Source organism: Podarcis erhardii, assembly GCF_964252035.2.
Source record: "Podarcis erhardii genome assembly, chromosome: W".
Classification (NCBI taxonomy): Eukaryota; Metazoa; Chordata; class Lepidosauria; order Squamata; family Lacertidae; genus Podarcis; species Podarcis erhardii.
In genome coordinates, this window is record NC_138506.1 from 24,745,699 (window position 1) to 24,761,742 (window position 16,044).

Here is a 16,044-nt window from a genome sequence, read left to right on the forward strand (position 1 = left end):
AAAGAAGTGTGACTAGCCCAAGGTCACCCAGCAGCTGCATGTGGAGGAGCAGAGACGCAAACCCGGTTCACCAGATTACGAGTCTACCGCTCTTAACCACTACACCACTGGCTCTCTTAGCTTCTTAATTCTATTATGGGGTCTGTGGGCTCTGCTGCCCCTCCTGCTGCTCCCCCGGCTGCATTTCCCACGGTACTTGCCCATCCATCACGGTCTTTGATGTCCTCTGGCATGGAAGTAAGATGAGACTCGACAATCTGTAATGGCTTGGCTCTCCCACAGAAGCGAGACACCGGTCATAATTATCTCAGGTTTATTGCTCAAACACATAAATCACCCCGGAGCTCCTTCACTCCATGTCTGACTCCAAGTTCGCAGTTGCCGAGTCTAAACTCTGCCCCTTCCTCTTCTCTGCCAAAGTCCCACTTCGGTGGGTGTGATTTATAATAATAATAATTTAAAATTTAATGATAATAATAAAAATTTATTATTTACCAGCCACCAACAGAATATTAAAAAAGATAAAACATAATATACTACAAACTTTCCTAAGCCTGTAATAATGATAATAATAATTTTAAAATGAAGAATAATAATAACGCTGGTCAACAACAAATTTGTTGTCTGCGTTTTTTCAGATGATTTAGGATGAATCTGATGCGCTGAATCCAAAAATCACATTGGTTTTGCTCAATCAGGTCAAGTTTTTGAGCTATGGCCACATGTCATTTTTTTACGTTTTTGTTCACATGTACGCTTGTGTGGAGCATTTTAGAAGAAGTTGGTGGGGGTAAAATGCCATGTCAAATAATTGTTTTGATTGGAAATGATTATTTTAATGACAAGAAGTATTCAGGTCCGATAGTTCTGGGTGATTATGTCGAAAAGGGATCAGTTTGAAGTCATAAAACCTTGAAATCTTCCATAAATTGGTGCGGCAAAGCATAAAGTTATTTTGGTATTAAACCTGGTGACCAGGATAAAGCTTGGGCACCACACATGGTGTGCAAGGCATGCACCAAGACTCTACGTGGGTGGACCAATGGCAAGAGGAGTCTGAACTTTGGAATTCCCATGGTTTGGAGGGAACCGACAAACCATGTCACTGACTGCTACTTCTGCGCTGTTGATGTGACTGGGATCAACAGAAAGAACCGGAGCAGCCTCAAGTATCCTGATCTTCAATCAGCACGTCGTCCTGTAGCTCATTGTGATGAAATTCCAGTGCCTATCTTCGGAGAACTTCCTGACTTTAGTGACGAAGATGCCTCCAGTGTTGAAGGACATGAAGAAGAAGAAGTGGTTCTTGAAGATGATGCTCCACATCCATTTTCCCCAAAGGAGTTGAATGATCTAGTTCGCGACCTCAGCTTGTCAAAGGACTCTGCTGAACTGTTGGCATCCAGATTGAAGGAAAAAAACCTCCTCTCTGACAGTGCTCGCATCAGCTTCTTCCGCAACAGGCATCAAGGTACCTCCGTTTTTTCTTGGAAGAGAAGGACTTGGTGTACTGTGCAGATATTGCGCAGCTTCTGCTCAAGCTTGGAGTGCCACAGTACGAACCCAAAGATTGGAGACTGTTCATTGACAGCAGCAAGCGATCACTGAAATGTGTTCTGCTACACAACGGCAACCAGTTTGCCTCTATACCCCTGGCTCACTCGACTACACTGAAGGAGAACTATGAAGTGGTGAAGTATGTGCTGGAGAAAATTGGTTATGATCAGCATAAGTGGTTTATTTGTGTTGACCTGAAGATGTGAACTTTTTGTTGGGACAACAGTCTGGCTTCACCAAGTACCCATGTTTTCTGTGCATGTGGGATAGTAGGGACTGTGCTCAGCATTACACGAAGAAGGACTGGCCTGTGCGGGAGGAACTGGTGCCTTGCAAAGAAAGGAACATCATCAACGACCCTCTGGTGGACAGAGACAGAATACTCTTCCCACCGCTGCACATCAAGCTCGGCTTAATCAAGCAGTTCACCAAGGCTCTGGACACGGATGGTGACTGCTTCATTTACTTGTGCCAGGCTTTTCCAGGATTGACCATGGAGAAGTTGAAAGCTGGCATCTTTGACGGTCCTCAGATCCGTCAGCTCATCAGAGATCTAGAGTTTGGAAACTCAATGAACGAAGTGGAACTGGAAGCGTGGAAGGCATTTGTTCTGGTAGTGAAGAACTTTCTGGGCAACAATAAGGCCAGAAACTACGCAGAACTTGTCAACAACATGCTGACTGCTTTCAAAAACCTGGGCTTCAACATGAGCGTCAAGATGCACTACGTATTTTCACATATGGACCGGTTTCCTGAGAACCTGGGTTCAATGAGTGACGAGCAGGGGGAGATATTCCATCAGGACATGAAAGAGATGGAGACCAGGTATCAGGGTTGCTGGGACGCAGTCATGATGGCTGACTACTGTTGGACTCTGAAGAGAGACCTCCCTGCCGCTGAGCATTCCAGGAGTTCCAAGAAACGGAAGTTCAAGCCCTGAAGTTTGAAAAATGGTGAAGCAACATGCAATTTACATGTACTTACCTTTATCAATGCCCACCATTCAGTTTACAGTAATCGATGTTTCTATCAGGTAATCAATATATGTTGTTGGGAAAACATTTTTTTTCTCTTAAAAACATATTTAGGATGATATGTGTTGACAAAAATCAGCTGATAATGCCACAAAAATGTAATCAATTTTGTCACAAGATCTGATTTTTTTCAAATCAACATAGCACAAAAACCTGACCTGATGGAGAGAAACGGATGCCATTTCCTGATTCAGCAGTGCAAAAATACCCTAAATCAATTGTAGAAATCTAGACAACATTCAAAAAGTAAAAAATTGTTGCCCAGTGTAATTTATTGTTATTTCCAAACCACTGTGGGCAGCTCCCAACAAAATATTAAAAATGTGACAAAACATAATGTAATGGTTCTAGGGGGTTGCTCGTGCGTAAGTCGTCGCCACACCTGGCTGAGTCACCTGGGTGAACCCTTTCTGTCCGGACAGCCACCCATCTGTGGCTGTCTCAATCGCTGGCAGAATCCGTCAGTGGGCGTTTCTTGAACTTCTTCCAGCAAAGAAGTTCTTTGACGCCCAGTCGCCTCCTACTCTCCCTGCGCGGAAGTCTTCTGCGCAGGGAGGGTGTGGGCAGCGGAGGACCCGTGCTCTCCTCACTGGTCTCCGGTGAGGAGTCCAGGAGCCTTCTCTCTGATTCCCCCATCTGCCCCCCTTCTCCACTGGTGCTACGCTGATTTCCTTCCCCACCAGATGGGCTGCCTCTCTCCCTACTGGGACCCTCTCCGGCATCCCTCTGGAGCCTTCCCTCCGCCTCTGGCTCCGATGGCAGTTCCCTGACATCCACCTCCCCCTCCATCACCGGCCCGATTTTCCAACTCTATCTCGTCCCTTTCCTCGGCCGACGATGCGGGGAAGCCCCTGAAGGAGCTGTCACTATCCTCTGAGGATTCAAACTACACTTCCCACCCGCTCCGGTCTCTACCCGCTGGGTGGCCCTCCCAGTTGGATTCTTCTCCCTCGGACACCTCCCCTCCCTCCCCTTCGGAGGCAGGAAAGCCCACAAAGTCCTCTTTGTCGTCTGTGGTTCCAAATTCTTCCTCCCAGAATCTCGCTAGTGGTTTTGGTTTATCCGGGAACAAGCTGTGGAATTCTCCCACCAGATAGTCGTCATTAATCGACTCAGCGGGAACCTACGTGTTTTCTGACCTGGGTTCTCCCTCCCAAGCTACCAAGTACTCCACCTGGCGACCTCGCCACCTTGAATCGAGTATTTCCGTGGCTTGGTTGCGGTGTTCCCTCTCCTTTATCTGCGGGTGGGTGGTGACTCCTCCCTCCCGCACCGGAAATTCCCTTTTTTTTGGGGGGGGGGGAATTATATTTATTCAGGTTTTAAAACATTACCAAAAAAAACCCCAGAAAACACAATACAAAAAAAACCCAAGACATTTCCAAGAAGAAATGCAAAAAATAAAAAAGCAAAAAAACAAAGACAGATAAAAAGGAAAAAAATAATAATTAGAAAATACATACAATCAAAACAGAAAAAAACAAGTTAAACCTTTACATAATTTTCTTTCTATGACTTATTTCCTTGACCTCCTCAGACCTCCCCTCTTTGTTTTCTAGTTCAAATAGATATTTCAGCAAATCCTTCATCTTTATTTTTATCCTAATAATTTATCTTAATATACTGTAATTTTCATTCTCTCTTTCACCAATTAGCCATCCACTTTTACTTTATTTAATCTTATTTCTCATTAAAACTGATATATTTAAACCTATTCTCTTAAGACATTTCCCCTAGGGTCATAAAAATTCCATTCCACGATTTCTCCATCTCTCATTAAAAGCAATTTAAAAAAATAATAATAATCTCAATATATACACTTTAAATTCCCAATTTTCTTTCACCATCTCCCCTTCCCGGTCTCGGCCCCTGCCAACAGTTCCATCGGCTTACAACAGTCCATCAACCTGGAGATCTCAAATCCGAAGCTCTTAAGTCTTTTTCATGTCCCATCTGCCGATCTTCTTGATAATCTTTAATATTAAGAAACAGTTCTCGGGGGAGCTCCAACCCAACGATGGTCATATTCCTTCTTATCAAGTCTGCCAGATTTCCATAATTAAAGATAGGGCCCATAAAGTATTCCCGATCTTGTTTCACACTTCTTCCGAGTCCAAAGGCCCCAGAAACTTCGGTCCCCTCCTGGCTCAAATTCATATCCCAAAAGTCATTTGATCCCCACATAGGGTGATCTCTCCACTTTTCATTTTCCAAATCAAGCCAGGCTCCCATCTCCAAAAACTGGCTTCTCCTAATTACAGTCATGTAAGGCCTCAACTTGTAATCCTCCAATTGTCTCTGTAGGGTTAAAGCTCCCCCTTGCATCACTTTAACAACAACTTTCTCCTTCTCTGGTTCTTCAATTTGTTCAATTGAGAAAGATTCTTGTGCCGGATTCTTGTCGACTTCTTTACTGATGCATACTTTTGTTCCCAAAATATCAACGCTGGTAACCATGGCATCTATCTGTTCATGCAGCTTTCCCAACAGATAAAATGTCCTATTCAATTCAAGCGTAACTTTTTTGAAATGTCCAAGGTCAAAGCTAATTTCTCAGAGTTTTTATCTTTAGGCTAATTTCCCAGCTGCATTCTTATGACCATGTCCCAAAACTCCCTCTAGAGGAAAGCAGTCTATCAATCCTTCTAGCACAGTCCCAAAAGTCTCAAAAGTAAATTAATAACAATTCTAGTTACCTTTCCTTCTTTTTAGACGCAGAAATGGACAATGGAAACAAAGTCTTTCTTTGTATCTTAACAGCTAGCTGTCAAATGTGACAGCTGTCAAATTTGACAGCTGTCAAACCTTTCTATTCACCGTCGATGGGCTCCTCGCGGACCTCTCCCGGGTTTGGAGACGTGACGCTTCAGTTCCTAAATTTTACCTTCTCCAGCAGGCTTCCCCTGCTTCCAAAGGGAGTGTAAGTAATAGTTTCAATCAGTGAAGTTTTAATCCTTTACGTAGAACTTTCCAAGACCTTAGTGAATAAACTCTTTGCTTCAGTCTATTTACAAAAGGGGGAGGTGGACTTCCTGTTTAGACCTTCCCCCGTTCCTTGCCAAATTAAATTGTTTTAAAAACCTACTTTCCCGTTCTACTCACGGGTTGTTGTTTGAAATCCAATTGTCCACAAGAAAAAGTCAGCGCTCTCCGGCAACGGCTGTGCAGCTTCACTCCATAAAAATAGCAGTCGATTCAAAACACCGTGCCGCTCACCCCACGTCGTTTCGAAGCCCCAAAAAAGGGCTTCCTCTGCCTGGGATTTTTGAAGGGTCTCCGCCTTCACCGTGGTGGCAAGACCCGATTTTCGCGGAGCGGGTTCCTCTAAGTCAGAGGAGCTCTGCCATTGCCGATGGCGCTAACCCGGAAGTCTCCCGCCCCAGAAATTCCCGCCCCTCCCTGTACGGTGAAAGTAGGGACCTGTGGAACACCGGATGTATCTTCATGCTGTCAGGCAACTTGAGCTTGAATGCCACGGGGTTCACCTGCTGTGTTACCTCAAAAGGTCCTACCCGTCTCGGCTGCAACTTTTTGCACCCCCCCCCTTTAGGGGTAACCCTTGGGTTGACAACCACACCCAGTCTCCCACCCGTATGGCCTCCCCCTCCCGACGGTGCTTGTCCGCCTGCCTCTTGTAAACTTCCTTGGCCCGTTCCAAGTTCATCTTGAGTTGCTGGTGCAAGGCTTCCATTTCTTCTACAAACTGCTCTGCTGCGGGTACACTCCATTCTTCCTCCCCCTCCCTGGGAAGGCTCTGGGGTGACACCCATAATTGGCCATGAACGGGCTCATTCCCGTGGACACATGTTCAGCGTTATTGTACGCAAATTCAGCCAACACGAGTTTTTCTACCCAACCATTCTGTCTCTCGCTGACGTAGCAGCATAGATATTGCTGGAGTATACCGTTCGCTCTCTCTGCTTGTCTGTTGGTTTCTGGGTGCCTCGCCGTCGAGAAGCCCACCTCTACTTGTAGCAAGGTCATGAGCTTCCTCCAGAACCGGGAAGTAAATTGTTTCCCGCGATCCGAGATGACCCTCGAGGGAGCTCCATGCAGTCTGAAAATGTGATCCACAAACAACCTGGCCGTCTCCTCTGCTGTCACTGCATGTGAGCAAGCTATGAAATGGCACATTTTTGTCAGTAGATCGACTACTACCATGACTGGTGTCTTCCCCCTCGACTTGGGCAAATCTGTCATAAAATCAATGGACACCACCTCCCAGGGTCTTCCCGGTGTAGGTAAGGGTTCCAGTAACCCTGCGGGGGCAGCCCTCTCCCCCTTTGCCCTCTGGCATCGGTCGCACCCCCGTACATATTCCCGTACATCTTCCCTCACCTTTGGCCACCAGAACTGCCTGGTGACGAGCAGCATGGTTTTGTACTGCCCAAAGTGTCCAGCTGTTGGGTTGTCGTGGAGTTGTTTGAGTACCTTCCCCCTCAAGTTCTCCCCTGGTACATACAGTGCCCCCTTATAGTACAGTAGCCCTTATTTTTCCTCAAACCCTCCATGGTCTTCCCTTCCATCCTGGAGTTCCCTGATTTTTGCTTGAGCGAACGCGTCGTCTCTGGTAAGCCCAGCCAGTTCTCGTTTCCCAACCAACGCTCCCCCACACACCCATCTGTCCTCGGGAAACACGTGTCGGGTCTCCGGCGGTCCCTCTCCTTCCATGTACTCCGGCTTCCTGGAGAGAGCATCCGCTCTTACGTTTTCCTCTCCCGGCACGTATCGTATCTCGAAGGAAAACTTGGAGAACTCCTGAGCCCATTGAATCTGTCTCTGGTTGAGTACTCGCGCGTTCCGCCAGTATTCCAAGTTCTTGTGGTCAGTACAGACCTGGATCTTGTGCCGCGCCCCTATCAACAGATGTCTCCATTGCCAAAAAGCCGCATAGATTGCCAGCAGTTCGCGGTCATACACTGTATAGTTTTGCTCCGACTTGCTCAGCTTCCTTGAGAAAAAGGCACATGGCCTCCAGCTCTGCTTGGCCCCTGGCTGCAAAAGGACCACCCCGACGGCTCGGTCGGATGCGTCCGTCTCCAGTCTCATGGGCTTCTCCAGATCAACGGGCAGGAGCTGCTCCTCCGAAGCAAACACCTTCTTCAGTCTTTCAAAGGATTGCTGGGCACTTTCTGTCCACGCGAACTTCTTTTTGCTACTGAGACAATCTGTGATGGGCGCGGTCAAGTGAGCGAAGTTCTTTATGAACTTCCTGTAGAAGTTGCTGAACCCTAAGAACCTCTGCACATCCTTCCGGGTTTTGGGGGCCTTCCATTCCAGCACCGCCTTCACCTTGCTTGGGTCCATAGCTAGGCCCTTGTCTGACAACTTGTATCCCAGAAACTCAACCTCTCTGGCGTGAAATTGGCATTTTTCCAGCTTGACCCACAACTGGTGCTTCTGCAGTCTCTGTAGTACTTCCCTGACGTCCCTGACGTGTTGCTCCTCATTGTCCGAATAGATCAAGATGTCATCCAAAAAGGCTACACAATTCTTGTACAGCAGGGGCTCCAACACGTGGTGCATGAATCCTTGAAAGCAGGCGGAGCCCGATTGTAATCCAAATGGCATGACTAAGTACTCAAAAGCCCCTAGGGGAGTGAACATGGTAGTTTTCCATTCGTCCCCCTCCCTTATCCTAATCAAATTGTAGGCTGCCCTGAGATCCAGCTTGGTAAAAATTTTCCCCTGTCTCACCCGTGTTAAGATGTCGTCAATCCTGGGCATTGGGAAGGTCACGGGTTCTGAGACCAGGTTGAGCCCCCTATAATCCACTACAAGCCTGGGCTGATTAGTGTCTTTTTTGTCCACAAAGAACACCGGACTGCCCCTCACCGCCTTTGATTCCCTTATGAACCCCCTCTTCAGGTTCTTGTCAATAAATTGCCGCAACTCCTGCATCTCCCGGTCAGACATGGCGTACAGCTTACCCACCGGCAGCTGAGCCCCCGGGAGTAAGTTGATTTGGCAGTCAAAGGGCCTATGGGGGGGTAGTTTATCTGCCTCCTTCTTGCTGAAGACTTCCTTCAGGTCAGCATATTGTGGTGGCACCTTCCCTTTTTGTTCCACGGCCATCCCAGCCACCCTGGCCACCGTCATTCTTGGGTTCTCCCCCCCCCCCACAGTGTTCCAAGCAATAAGCTGACCCAAAGGTAACTGACCGCTGATACCATGACACTACTGGATCATGCCGTGCTAGCCAGCTCATTCCCAGTATTATTAGGGGTCCTGCCAGTGTGGCCGCCACATGAAAGGCGATGGTCTCCGTGTGCCTGGAAACCCTCATTCGCATTGGCGGGGTCTGGTGTGTCACTCCCCCCCCCCCGAAGTTCCCTGCCATCAATGGTGGTGACTTGCAAGGGAGTTTGAAACCTCGCGCGCGCCATCAATTTCCATTGGCTCCGCCGCTTGGGAAGGCTGTCTCGGTATCTCAGGAATGCGGTAGTCATGGCAACGTTCCCCTCTCCCTTCGCGCTTCTCCTGAGCCCGCGCTTCCTGGCGTACGCCAATAGCAAGCACAGCTTTGGTCAGTTCATCCATAGACCGGGGGCGGGGTGGACAACTCGTCCTTTACTGTTGGGGACAGCCCCTCCTCAAACAACATTTGAATCGGTTCAGAGTCTAGATCCCACCCAAGCCGGTGGATTAACATGGCAAATTGTGACCAGTAGTCTCTGACTGACTGGTTGCTGTAATGGTTCTAAGGGGGTTGCTCATGCGTAAGTCGTCGCCACACCTGGCTGAGTCACCTGGGTGAACCCTTTCTGTCCGGACAGCCACCCATCTCCACTGGTGCTACGCTGATTTCCTTCCCCACCAGATGGGCTGTCTCTCTCCCTACTGGGACCCTTTCTGGCATCCCTCTGGAGCCTTCCCTCCGCCTCTGGCTCCGATGGCAGTTCCCTGACACATAATTACAAACTTCCCTAAGCCTTTTATAATAACAATAATAATAATAATAATAATTTAAAAAATGATGATACTAATAATTTATTATTATTTCCCACCCACTGTGGGCAGCTCCCAACAGAATATTAAAAATGCTACAACTCCCAGACAGTCGCAGGGTGCAAGGGCAAGCGTTGGTGGATTCGGGGGCTTCGCTAGACAAAGTTATTTACATAGTAAAAGTACTCATCAGCACAATCCTTCCCAATCCTTCCCATCCTTCTGAGGAGATTTCACCCCTCCCATACCCAAGAATCTCCTGAGAATCTCCTGAGGTCTCTGCTGACTCTACAGAGAGGAGGAGCAATGTACTGCTCTCTACTTAATTAGTCAAGTGAGTGAGTCAGTCTCTGTGTGTGAGAGAGAGTCAGTCAGTGTGTCGGAGAGAGAGTGCAAGAGATCGTGTTTATAGATAAGATTGCTGCTAAGAGCAGCTGCAGGCACTCAGAGTATAGCATTGATTTATGCTCAGAATATTTAGCTCTGTATATAGTTTTGTATTATAGCTGTAGTTATAGAATAAAAGGAAGATATTCTACAGAGCTGCTCTCCGAGTGGTTTATACTCTGCAAGACTCTGCAAAACGCTGCTGCGCAACGACTGCATTATTGAGACAGTGAATCCGGTGCTCTCAGCTCCAAGCTGTGAGTCCACAGCACTATGACCTGTTCCTGTGGGAAAGGAGGTCTCTGGCAGTGCTACCCAGCTCGCCTAGCCCAGTCGGGGCTGTAGTGCATGAGTCCAGTTGGTACACTGGCTCAAGGGCGATGCTGACATCGGTTATGGGCCCAGTCGTCTGACCAGTCGTTGTTCCAGTCATCCCAGTCGTCCCAGTCGCCAGAGGTGTCTGTTGCTGATCGCTGGACGGCGGAACGGAGGCTGCATGCTGGACTGATTTGTGGTGCCTAGAAGCAGAGCTGTGTTGGAGCAGAGTGCTCAAGCTGCCGCTGTTGCTGTTGCTGCTGCTTGAGGTATGTTGCTGACTGCCAAAGAAAGAAGATAGCATCCCTGCTTGCCTGTTAATTGCGCTCTGAGTGGGAGAGAGAGTGGCTGAAGAAGTCCAAGGCTTTATCTGTGTTTGCACGAGGGAACTGTCTTGCTCTAAGTAATAGCAGACATGGCCTGTGCACATTCTGGCCAGATGGCTATGTCCTTTCCTCTCCTCACGCCTGAAAACTATGCAGTTTGGCAAGTTAAGATGAAAGCACATTTGCAGAGGGAAAAGCTATTTCACACGATAGAAGATGACCCTCCAGATAAAGATGATGATGATTGGGCTGAGTGGCATGCTGCAGATATGAGAGCCCGAGGGACAATTGTTTTGAGTGTTTCAGACCACTTGCTGGTGAACTTAGAGGGTCAAGAGACTGCACAAGCTGTTTGGCATAAGTTGAGAGATATGCATCTGAGACAAAATGCTGGTTCCAGTGTGATTTTCTTCAAGAAGCTGTGCAGGTTACAGTTGGAGAAAGGTGGTGATTTGCCTAGCCATCTATCTCAGTTAAAGCGTCTCAGACAGGACCTTGTTCAGCGAGACCTGGCTATTTCAGAGGCTGTGTTTGCAATGCTGCTGATAAATAGCCTAGATGATTCTTACGATGGAGTAGCTGCCCAGATTTCTACAATGCCTGCTGACCGGCTAACAGAAGATTATGTGTCTAGCGTGCTCTTGAATGAGTGGGATCGCAGACAGGCTGTTAGAGAAAGCCGGGACTGTGCTGTTAAAAATGTGCTTGAAAATGTGCCTGAGTCTTCAGCAGGGGAAGGTGAAAGTGAAACTGCTGCTGTTAAAGCACTAAAGTTGAAGCGGTGCTTTTCATGTGGAGCACAAGGCCATTTGAGTTTCCAGTGCTGCAAGAAATCTTCAAAGAAAAAGGGAAACTTCAGAGGCTTCAAAGAAAAAGGGAAACTTCAAAGAAAGAGGGAAATCTTCAAAGAAAGAGGGAAATTGAAGTTTCCCTTCAAAGAGGGAAATCTTCAAAGAAAGAGGGAAATCTTCAAAGAAAAAGGGAAACTTCAAAGAAAAAGGGAAACTTCAGAGGGGAGGAGGACGAAACCCCCAAGCACCTGCTACTTCAAAGGTTTTGATCTCTCGCTGCTGCAATCAACGTGGGCGGAGTTTCTTCATGATCGACTCTGGCTGTACCAACCACGTAGCCAAAGATAAGGATCTCTTTGTTCAGCTTGAGAAGCAAGAGAAAGAAATTCATCAAGCAGATGGGACAGTTCTCACGAGTGAGGCTAAAGGAACTGTGTTCTTAAAGAGCCTGAATGCAACAATTAAGAATGTCCTGTATGCGCCTGATATTCAGGACAATTTGTTGAGTGTTTCCCAGCTTGATCATCAGGGTTTTAAGGTGGTGTTTGCTAAATCTCGCTGTGAAATTCGTAGAGATGGCAAGCTCATTCTATATGCAAAATGTGTAAATGGTCTGTATCAATTGCCTTTTGTTTCAGGTACAGGTACTGCAGAAGCAACTGAGAAAGAGTGTTGCAATTTGTCTGTTGATAAGAATGAAAAGTTGCATGACCAATGTATTCATTATTACCACCGTGTTTATGGTCATTTGAATTTCCAGGCTGTGGCAAAAATGCCTGATATGGTTCAGGGTATGAAGCTGAAAGAATGTCCCTACCACATGAAATGTGTTTCTTGTGCTGAGAGTAAGGCAAGGCAAGCTCCCAAAGGTACAGAGTCTGGGAGAGAGGCCAAGAAACCATATGAAGTCATTCATGCAGACTTAGTGGGGCCTCTAGCGCTCTCTAGAGGCAATTCAAGGTTTTTCATGGTTTTGATAGACTCCTACTCTAAATATGCATGGGTCTATTTGCTGCAGAAAAAGTCTGAAGCCTTTACTAAGTTTCGTCAGTTTTGTAAATGGCTCAGGAATGTACATAATGAGAATGTATGTTATCTTTTCACTGACAGGGGTGGAGAGTTTTGTTCAGAAGAGTTTGAGGCTTTTCTTTCTGAACAGGGCATTGAGCATAGGACTGCCACGCCCAGATCGCCCTGGCAGAATGGTTTATGTGAGAGAATAAACCAGACCCTGCAGCAAGGAATCAGAACACTATTACATGATTCGGGGCTGCCCAATCCTTTTTGGGCCGAAGCTCTTTCGTTTTTCTGTCACGTGTATAACAGGAGGTACCAGTCCGCAGTAGATTGCACCCCGTATGAGATGCTTCACGGAAGGAAGCCATGTGTGAAGCACTCTAAAATTTTTGGGTCGGAGGTTTGGGTGCACACCTCGCAGGGTGACAAACTGAGTAAGCGTGGAGAACATGGTGTTTTCCTAGGATATGAGAAAGGGTCTTATCGTGTCCTGATCACAGACACAAAAACCATAAGGCTGACCAGGAGCATTGACGACAATCCACAATGGGACAGAGTTGGCGTTTTTCAGTGCCATCCCATTTGTGATGATGGTGCAAAAGGGGCAAAGAAAGTTAAGAGGGAGGCAAGTTCTGATGTGATTGATAATTCTGATGCCAATGTAGATCCAGATGATGGCACAGATTATCAGAGCCCAAAAGCCTCAGGTGAGTCTGACGCTGATTCAGACTTAGCAGCTTCATATACTTTAGCTCCCCATTCTCCTGAAGAGGAGGAAGCACCAGAACAAGAGGATCAAAAGGTTTTGCGCAGATCTGAGAGAACAACCAAGGGGGTACCACCGAAAAGGTTTTCTGAAGAGTTTGCTAAGGCTGCGGTCACATGCAACTCTGGTGGGGTTTTTAAACCTAGCATGAAGTGTGCTGAGAGTAGTAGCACAAAACGCTGCATTTATTTCCTTACCTGATATTTGAAGGAGCAAGCATGTGTTTAAAGTGGTTTGTTCAAATCTGACTAATTAGAAATGTCAATTTGTATCTGAGAGGAAGAAATGTGTATGAAGATTTTTCTAGAAGCTGCTTATTCATTTGTGTGTTCACAATGTGTATTTTGTGAGTTACAGGTTGAGGTTTATGTTTTAACTCTTTCCTAATGGACACAGAGTGGTTGCAGTAACTGTATAATGGTATTGATAAAAGTGTCTTAGATAAGGGGGGAGAGAGATACCTGCAAATATGTTACCAAGGTTGTAAGCAGAGAACAACTTTTGGAGTGTGTGTGCAAATTGCAATTATGTTAAAGATTCTTGAATGGTCGGATGAAATGGGGGAGGATGAGGAGATTTCACCCCTCCCATACCCAAGAATCTCCTGAGAATCTCCTGAGGTCTCTGCTGACTCTACAGAGAGGAGGAGCAATGTACTGCTCTCTACTTAATTAGTCAAGTGAGTGAGTCAGTCTCTCTGTGAGAGAGAGAGTCAGTCAGTGTGTCGGAGAGAGAGTGAGTGCAAGAGATCGTGTTTAGTGATAAGATTGCTGCTAAGAGCAGCTGCAGGCACTCAGAGTATAGCATTGATTTATGCTCAGAATATTTAGCTCTGTATATAGTTTTGTATTATAGCTGTAGTTATAGAATAAAAGGAAGATATTCTACAGAGCTGCTCTCCGAGTGGTTTATACTCTGCAAGACTCTGCAAAACGCTGCTGCGCAACGACTGCATTATTGAGACAGTGAATCCGGTGCTCTCAGCTCCAAGCTGTGAGTCCACAGCACTATGACCTGTTCCTGTGGGAAAGGAGGTCTCTGGCAGTGCTACCCAGCTCGCCTAGCCCAGTCGGGGCTGTAGTGCATGAGTCCAGTTGGTACACTGGCTCAAGGGCGATGCTGACACCTTCTCATTATACTGTTTGATATAACATTTTTTTTTACGCAGGTTTACATTGTATAATATCATTTCTTTCTGCTTTGTATACATCCCTTTGATCTTTTTCTTTACAAATATCACTCAGTTTCTGCTAATATGGAGTTATTTGTACAATAAAGTTTTACATAATTCTTAAATATTATCCATTCTCTAGTTGTTTTTTGTTTCGATATTCCTCTAACTGATACCGTTAGTTTTGCTAATTGTAGATATTCTAACATGAATATCTGCCAATCTGTAATCTCTGGGAGCGTTTCATTCTTCCAGTTCCCTGCTATAAGGGTTCTAGTTGCTGTTATACCATACATAAACAATGTTCTTATATCTTTTTTGATTTCTGGTGGTAATATACCAAGTAGGAAAATCTCTTGGGGGGGGGCGTTTAAAGGTGCTTTTAAATAGTTTCTTAAACTCGTTATAAATATCACTCCAGTGTTTGCCAATGGCTACACATGTCCACCACATATGATAGTATGACCCCTCCTCTTTTTTGCATTTCCAACAGGTTGATGTTTTCCCTTTATACATTTTAGCAAGCTTTTTGGGAGTAAGATGCCATCTATATACCATTTTCATGGTATTTCCCCTGAGACTATAGCATGATGTGAATTTAATGTCTGTTGTCCATACTCTCTCCCATTGCTCCATAAGTATATTATGCCCAAAGTCCTGCGCCCATTTAACCATAGCTGTTTTAACTTAGAAATAATAACAACACCACTAACTGAAATAATGAACATTTTTAATCATGGTAAAATACCGGAGTCTTGGAAGGAAGCATACATAACCCTTATACCTAAACAGGGAGGAGATCCAGAGTTAATGTCCAACTACAGGCCAATATCACTTTTAAATTGTGACTATAAAATCTTTGCCAATATTATGGCAAATAGACTTAAAGAGGCTATTATAGATGTCATTCATCATAACCAAGCTGGATTCCTCCCAGGCAGACAGATTTCAGAGAATACTAGAAACATCATAGATATTTTAGAATATTTAGAAGCCAAGAGTGACAGCTTTATAATTACTGGATGCCGAAAAGGCGTTTGATAACGTCTCCTGGCGCTATATGAAAAAACAGTTGGAAATAATGGAAACTGGGATACAGTTTAGGAAGGGAATAGAAGCAATATATGAGCAACAAACAGCCAGACTCCAACCCTATAGACAACATCTTAATTACAAGTGGGACTAGACAGGGATGTCCCCTGTCACCTTTGTTATTCATATTAGCACTAGAACCACCCCTTCATGATATTAGAAAAGACGAGAATATAAAGGGGATAAGGCACGGGGAGAAAACCTATAAAGTTAGAGCATTTGCTGATGACTTGATTATAACAACACAAGAACCGAAGCAAAGCCTACCAGCAGCCATAAACTCAACCAGAAGATATGGAAGAATGATGGGGCTGAAAATAAATTATCAAATTATCAAAAAACTAAACTACTGACCAAAAATTTAATCAAGGAAGAGAAAAAGGAAATCCAAGAAAAAACAGGTTTAGAAATTAAAAATAAAGTAAAATATTTAGGGATTTGGATTTCAAACAGAAATATAAACCTATATAAGATAATTATATTAAAACTTGGAAAGAAATTTTTAAAAATATGGAATAAACTCCATCTTAACTGTTACGGCTATCGGGTGGTTGCTCGAGAGTGATCAGGCAAGGTCCCTCACTGGTCTTTTCAAAAGCTTTATTATTGGTGCAAAAACCTTTACAATGCAGAACGCCTC

The 16,044-nt window shown here is 45.5% G+C and overlaps 1 long non-coding RNA gene across 1 annotated transcript in view; it reads right to left on the reverse strand.

Annotated features, from left to right (window-relative positions):
* Nucleotides 1-604: 604 nt before the first annotated feature.
* The window catches only part of LOC309333287, a 324,488-nt gene continuing 309,048 nt past the window's right edge, over nucleotides 605-16,044 (reverse strand). The window contains exons 2-3 of the long non-coding RNA XR_014152449.1: nucleotides 1,476-1,764; nucleotides 605-911 (exon numbers count right to left, since the gene is read on the reverse strand). This is a non-coding gene — a long non-coding RNA (uncharacterized lncRNA). The remainder of the gene's footprint in view (nucleotides 912-1,475; nucleotides 1,765-16,044) is intronic.